This window comes from Convolutriloba macropyga, chromosome 14, assembly GCF_964194025.1.
Source record: "Convolutriloba macropyga chromosome 14, txConMacr16.3, whole genome shotgun sequence".
NCBI lineage: Eukaryota > Metazoa > Xenacoelomorpha > Acoela > Convolutidae > Convolutriloba > Convolutriloba macropyga.
The window spans coordinates 29,745,595-29,753,256 of NC_134481.1; the positions used below are offsets into that span (position 1 = coordinate 29,745,595).

Below are 7,662 nucleotides of genomic sequence, written 5' to 3' on the forward strand. Positions count from 1 at the left end.
GACAACCAAAAACAAAAAATTTAGGCTGACAACAAGACCTCTCACCAATTGTAATGTCAGGATGAACTAGTGAAATTTTGACGAATTAGAGTTTTCGAAAATCAGAATTGAGCTGTCGGTTAATTAACGTATTTTTCCTTTTCGGCTAAAACGCATGTAGGCCAATATTCCTAACACCATCCACACGATAACCAACTGACTATTTGTAATTTTCCATCCTTTTATCCCTCTTGTTCAGCTATATTCACTTATTTTATTTTTTGTTCACTCGTGTCAATTTCACAACTAGGCAACTAGATAGCTTACCATCTCCTGCACTAACTAACCAACTGACTAACTAGTTATAACTTATACTCTGACTTGGCTTAATAAATCACATTCCTTGGATACAAAGTTTCAGCGATATTTTCGCACTCTTATATCATAAATAAATCTAACTATTGATCAAAATCATAAAACACATTCCGCCATGTACTGTTTGACCCATTTGAATTATTCATTTTGAGAGGAAATTTCGATTCAAACGCAGCAACAAATGAAGGTATCATATTTGACTTTACATTTCACCTTTTCATCTGCCTCCCCGTCTAATGTATATATACATCAGTAAGTGAGAAATTTGCATCCATTCTCTAAAAATTAGTGATATAGAATTTTTCCCGGCCAAAATTGGTCAATACTGAATTTTCTAAACTTGTTTTGCATCGTAAAAAAGTAAGTAGACGAGTAAGTAGCAAGCAGTTGAGAAAACAGCCAAACAACTAGGAATGCTTCCGAGAAAACATCTACGAAAAAAACATTTAAAATATTCAAAAGAATATCAGAGAAATTTGTAGAAAAATTTCGGAAGAGCAGCTAAAGTAATGACAGTTGGCACATCAAGTTAAATTCTCCGGGTTTAAACTCTCCGGTGAATGAATGGAAAAAATATGAAAAATTCCAAAAACCTTATTTGACATTTGATCATAAAATTTTTGAGATATTCGATATCAAAATCAAATCAAAACAGAAAAAGCGTTACTTTTTGCATTACGATTTAATTTTTTAATGTTGTGAAAGCTGCCTCTAAAACTGAATCCCCAATGACAATTTTTGAGTTAATTTACCTCGAGTGAAGTATCTAATTCAGATATGATTAAGTTCAGACATGAATCTGGAATTTTCTATAAAAATTTATTTCTGGTATTATTCTTTTGTTTCAACAGATGGCGTTCACGCATTCAATCAGTACCACTTTCTCTGTCTTTTTTGGATAAAACAAATGTTATTAGAAAATTTTTGATATTTGCTATTTATATCTCCTGATAACAATATAAGGATAACTTCAGAAAATCCCAAACTTATCTTGATTGTTTCTATTTTTCATCCAAAAAACAATGCTGTCAAAAAAATGGCTTTGTGAAAAGATTTGCCTTAAACCAAAATATTTATAGATCATTCCAGTGTCAAACAAATTTTTATGATAATTTGTTGAAAAGCAAAATTGATTACAATTCAGCTTACCAACAACGAGGGGTGTGCTTTTTGAATATTATTTTGGCTGTCAGGACAAAATACCCAATGCCAAAACACCCAATGTGACAAAATACTCAAAATATACCCAATATTTTATTCTAACGTTGAAACTATCAGGACGATTATTTAGCATAATATGTAGTTAGTGTATTTGGCCATGCCTCGCGGGCCCTGGCCATTACTCAGCGGCCCGTGGGGCTTGATATGAAACTATCACAACCGAACATGGGATTAAACTAGCAACTTAATTGCGAGAAAACATGCTTGTAAATTTGAGTGCTAATTTGTAATCGGATTATTGAACGAAAAGATCAAAGGGAATAAATTGGGTATTTTGGCACATTGGGTATTTGGCATTGGGTATTTTGTCATGTAACCATTTTTTTGTATCCAGTACCAACAAACTGTGAGAACTCAACATTGAACTGTTTAAAAAATTGAATTGCAAAACAGCCCAAACAAACCTTTTCTGTATCGCTAATTCTAACGAATGAAAGCCACAAAATGAATTATTAGTCAAGAGAAACTTGCAGTGCTTATCTTATAGTCAATAGAAAAGTGCAGTGCTTCTAGTCAAGAGAAGCGAGCAGTGTTTAGAAAAAAAGTCGCCCCCTAATTCGAACTCTTCGAATTAATTGGAGCAAGCGCATTGATTTGTTCAATTCGATTGCTAACATTTGAAAATCTGTTTAATCTCAGAGAATTGTTTTGAATATTAAAATATTTTGGCAAAACTAAAAGAGGAAACTTTTCTTCGAGTGCAATTCTTCCCTTCAGCTGAAGAGACCAGCAATATTCAATGAATTGGTGCTCTTCTTGAACACTGGTCATTTAGGGATAGTGATATATGTCTTTTCACCATTTTTCATTTTTTTTTCATATTTCTATTACGAGCTAGAGGAAGAGTACCCTTGAATTCGCTGAGCATACCTGTTTGGTGATAGTGAATTAAGCGTCAGCTATTATTATACGCTAGTGGATGTTGATGTGGTGCTTCAACTCAAATGATTGCTTATATAAAATTTGGTTATTTCGGAAAATCTGAAGAAGTTTTAAGTTGTTGTGAAATATTTTTGCTTTATTAAATGAGACATCGTTTTTTTACTTGTAAAGTAATTGTTTAACTATATTAACTATATCTTTCGAAAATTAACCGAAAATTAAAAAAAAAGTTTACATGCAGTTGCAAACTGTAAAATTGGGTACTAGTTGACTGCCTGCATCAGAAAAGTACATCTGTGTAAAACTACGCCCACCAATACCACGCCCATCAACTATGAAAATCTTTTCTAGAAACCACAATACCAACAATTTCAATAGTTTGTTAGAATTGTAACAATTTTTAGTTCCACAGAGGTTCGAGGTACTTGTTCAACATTTCCCACGATTGGAACCGTTCAAACCAATATCTGTTAGAGTGATGCATAACACGAACTAAACTAAACATGATAGCAATTTGGCTCAACAGAATTGAATGCTACATCTGTGATATCTTTAAGAGGTGGATTAAGGCATAAGTGATTGTTTTTGGCGATTCAGTTCTGTTTTGAATTGCCTATTTAAAATTCTTAAATTTCGGATTGATCCTTGTTGCTTGTTTGCTAGATTTTATCTCATTCGTCTGATTAACTACCAGAGTCCATCTGAACTAGCAAACTTTTTTAAACCAACCATCAGCGTTTATACTCATTGTCCAATCTTTTGTTTTTTTTTCTATGTCTCATAATTGAGGTTAACAAAAATTTGAGGAAATTTTTAGCTCTGCCCGAATCGAATTCTATCACTGTCGAACGCACATTGACAATAATGCAATTGATGATAACAAAAGTTCTACCGTAGCAAATTGTCTAATCGTAGCATTAGTTTTAAATATGAATGGCCCACTAATTTCCATAGAAATAATTGAAAAGTCTATCGCAAACATTTGAAATATTGCTTAAGGTGTACGATTTTTTTTCATTATTTAAATATTTTGACGAAATTAAAGCCGGAAACGTTTTTTGGAAAACAATTCTATCATTGAACTGAAAAGGAAAAAATAACCTTTACAGACTTTACATGGACACTTTTAATTTAGGGACACTAATAAATTTTTCCGTCAAGTTTCGTTTTTTTTTCAAGCAGTTTCTTGTATTAACGGCTAGCGCAGGTAGCATGAAATTGGCTGCGGAAACCTTTTTGAAGTGATAGTTTTCAAGGCCAGCTACTATTATATGCTATCAGATATTGATGTAGTGCCAAACCGTTTTCTACTAAATTGTTTGCTAGCGTAACTTTTGTTTATTCAGAAAGTCTACAGAAGAAGATTGAAGTTATTGTGTCCAGAAAATAACAGCAATCGACAATCAGGTGACAGCGCAATAGTTGGGTACCCGCTTACTGCCCGCATGAAAAACGTACTTTTGCGTGCCCAGCAATGCTCCGCGCAGCAACTGCTAAAAAATTTTGCAAACAATCGTGATGCCAGTATTTTAATTTGATTTTAATTTGAATTGTAGCATTTTTTTTATGCAGAGGTTCAAAATTTTTCGTAACTAGGCCCGTTCGCACCAATAACTATTACAATGATGCATACCCCGACCAAATTCAACAATGAAAAAAGTTTGATTCGTCCAATTTGAATGTTACATCCATGATATCTTTAAATTTCACTTAAGATTTGATTTGCAATTTTGGTGTTTTTGTTTGTTTCTGGTTTGCTTATATAAACAGATTGTTATTTGGCAGGATAATTTCCTCTCATTATCAGGTTTTATCTTGTTGGTCTTCTTTTAAAATCAACATCAACCCGCAGACTCATCATATAATCTTATTTTTTTGGTCTCTCAATACTGAATTAAACAAAGTTATGAGGAACTTTTCTGTTATGCTCAAATTGAATACCTATCACTGTCAAATGCATATTGACAATAATGCAATAGAAGATAAAGAAAATTCCACAGTATCAAAACTTTTAACCGTACCATTTGTTTTAAATCTGATTGGCATTTATATTGAGCTCTTATAAATCCTTAAAACGAGCGCATTGATGTGTTTAAGGCTATTGCAAACATCAAAAATTGTGAATATGCTGAAATAATTTTTTTAAATATTAAACTGTTTTGCCGGAAATAAAGGTGTAAAATTTTCTGAAAAGCAGTTCTACCCCAAGCATTGAAGGAAATTCTTCCCAGACTCTACCTGAACACTCATAGTTGAGAGGCGCGGTTCTGTTTCATTTCCTATTTTTTCACTAAGATTTTTCATTAAAAGCTAGAGCAGGAACCAAAATCATTCACTGAGGAAACTTCAGGGTCAGCTTCTCTTATATTTTTATCAAATGTTGCTGTGATGTTTCAACTCAAATGTATGCTAGCATAATTTTTTTGGTTCTTCAACAAATCTTGAGAAGACGCTTTAAATTGCTAAGGGAAAAAACTTTTTTGAATGAAACAGCATTCTCTGTACCGTTAAAGCAATTTATTGAGTTTTCTTCGAAAACTGACTGGAATTTAAAAAGCAATCGACAATCAGGTGAAAGGTACATAGATACTGCCAGCATCAGAAATCTGCATTTCTATTCCCAGCAACACTCCGCCCAACAACTCTGAACTGTATTTACAAAAACTAATAATTTTTTTTATTTACATCATTTTTTTTTTATTTACATCAATTTTTATTTCTACAGAGGTCGAGGCGCCTGTTCAAAATTTCCCGTGATCTAACCCGGGATTCCAGCCAATAGCGGTTACAATGACACATATCTAGAACGAAAATAACTGTGATCAAATTTTGGCTCGCGCAAATTGAAAGTTACATCCGTGATATCTTAAGATCACTTAAGATTAGATCTATTTTTTGGTGTTTTATGTTTGCTTATATAAAATTCTTATTTTTGGCTCGATCAGTTTTTCTCATTAACAGAATTTGGTCACCTTGGTCCCGCTATGAATAATTTTAAATGTGAACATCAACCTGTATACTTATCATGTCTCAAATCGACAAAGTTTTGAAGAATCTTACAATTCTGCTCAAATCAAGTTTTTTATTACTCTCAAAATCACATTGACAACACTCCAAATGAAAGAGTACAAATATGATACCGTAAAAGAAAATTTGAGTTATGTTATTAGCGTCGATTGGTCGATCACGTGTCCTCGACAAAAAAGACGAAACAGTACAAAGACGCTAGTTTTTTTAAACACCAAACGAAGGCTTTTGCGATTATTTTTTAAGGATTGCATTTGAATGGAACGACAGTATCTTTTTGGCAAGTTTTTCGCAAGAAACTGCAGTTGAAGCTGGGGTATTTTCTTGAAAACGTTGAAGGCTATACTTTAATCTTGAAGTACTTGCGCAAAAAAATAGGAAAAATGAAAAATGGCAGATAGTGGAAAAATGTGACTAATAGTAGTCCCTTTTTTGAGTATGGATGTGTTCGTTAATGATTGTTGTTCAAGTATTTACAGGAGGGGCTACCGTGATTAAATTCCTTCTGCAGGGTGATGGATTTTACAGCGAGAGGGCTCCTTGAGAACGGGGTTTGAAGGGTGGGGGGGGGGGGGGGGCGGTTTGCTGACAGGGGGTTTCAATTTAGAATGCGCATGCATTTTTGATTTTCCCAAATGAGGTAGCATGAAGTAATGTGTATTGAAATCTATTTATTTTTGAGGGGCTAAAAGAGAGAAAATTGGTGTATAAAGGCATATATTGCCTGTATGGGGCTAAGGGCGTGTGAGATGGGGGGGGGGGGGGGGTTGGGCGTTTTAAGACAGGGCCAAGCTTTCCTTGTGAGAGAATACCGCCTGAGCCTCCATAGACGTTCATTCATTCATTTATTTATTGAGAGAACGTGTTGTGCTTATACTTGCTGTAGCTGCTTTTGGCCATTTAACTATTAGGGATAAATGGAAGCAAAAAACAAGCATAATAGAGGGCCACGTTATTGCTAGCCCCTTTCAGTTTTTATTTAGTATATGCGGATGCTATCCCTCTTTCTTTCATGCTTTCATTGTTTTTTTCCTTGCCTTCATGAGAGACAAGGTCCTTTAAAAAGGTGGTAAAAGTAGTTAATGGTACCATTGAAACTATAGTTGTGTCTTGTGTATGGTGGTGTTTGGCCATATAGGGAAGATAGTTTCACACGAAAGCATGATTGTGTTCATGTATGTATGTATGTGTGTATAGATGATATATAACTGTAACTGTGATGTGATTTGAGATACGTGTCCGTGTGTATATAAAGTGCAGGTGAATGTATAGGGCCAGCCATTTTTCATTTTATGCCGAATTGTTTTTGGATTATGTAATCAATTATTTAGCACTTTTCGGCTCTAAACACACAATCCCGAAAGATTGTTAGTTTGTTGCTTATCTTTCTCTTGTACTGTTTATATACACTGACACACGCAGGCACAAAAAGTGAGAGTGAAAAAAAAACTAACGGCCCCCCTGTTTTTAATTCATTCCATCATATAGCTGGGAAAACAGTTAAAGTATGTATGTAGTGCAGTTTTGTGTCTTAATTTATCATCTTGTAATTCTTCTTCTAGGCCTAGCTATATAGCTATATCTGAATATTTCACTCTGTATCTATATCTGCACGTCACACTATATCTCAATAAATCGCTAGCTATCTTTCATATTGTTATATCTATTCAACTTAGCTAGTACGGGCTAGAAGGATAGAGCTGGTCCTTAATAGCGTGGTCCATGTTAGCAGCTAGTCCTAGGCCTAGGCCTCTAACCCCTTTTTTGCTTTTTTCACTCTTTAAAATTCATTCCTTAAGAGTACATAATAAGTGAAAGTAAGCATCCCTGCGCATACAACATATACAGAGAGAGAGAGAGAAGACTAAACAGCACAACTTAACATAATAACACTATACTTCTAATACTTTGTGCCTATTTCAACGGCTGCTGTTTTGCTGTTACTTTCTGCTTTGTTACTAATACTACAACAACCAGCTAGGTAGGCCTACCTACCCCCCTACTTACCCCCCTACCTACCCCCCACCTAGCAATAGGCAACTATCTATCTATCCATCCATCTATCTCTCATTCTAGCTGCTACCTTTTTAACCACTGTAAGCTTTTTCTCTCTTATATATTGTTGCAGTGATATCTTAATTTCATCAAACTATACACACCACAACAACAACGTCGCAC

The 7,662-nt window shown here is 34.4% G+C and overlaps 1 protein-coding gene across 2 annotated transcripts in view; it reads left to right on the forward strand.

Annotated features, from left to right (window-relative positions):
- Positions 1-287: 287 nt before the first annotated feature.
- LOC142353747 (uncharacterized) overlaps positions 288-7,662 on the forward strand; it is a 48,511-nt gene continuing 41,136 nt past the window's right edge. The window contains exon 1 of one of the 2 annotated variants that reach the window (XM_075406095.1): positions 288-541. The gene's annotated coding sequence lies outside the window, so the exon portion shown is untranslated. Of the gene's footprint in view, positions 542-7,115; positions 7,466-7,662 lie in introns of those variants that run through there. The other variant, XM_075406096.1, reaches the window with a different exon arrangement.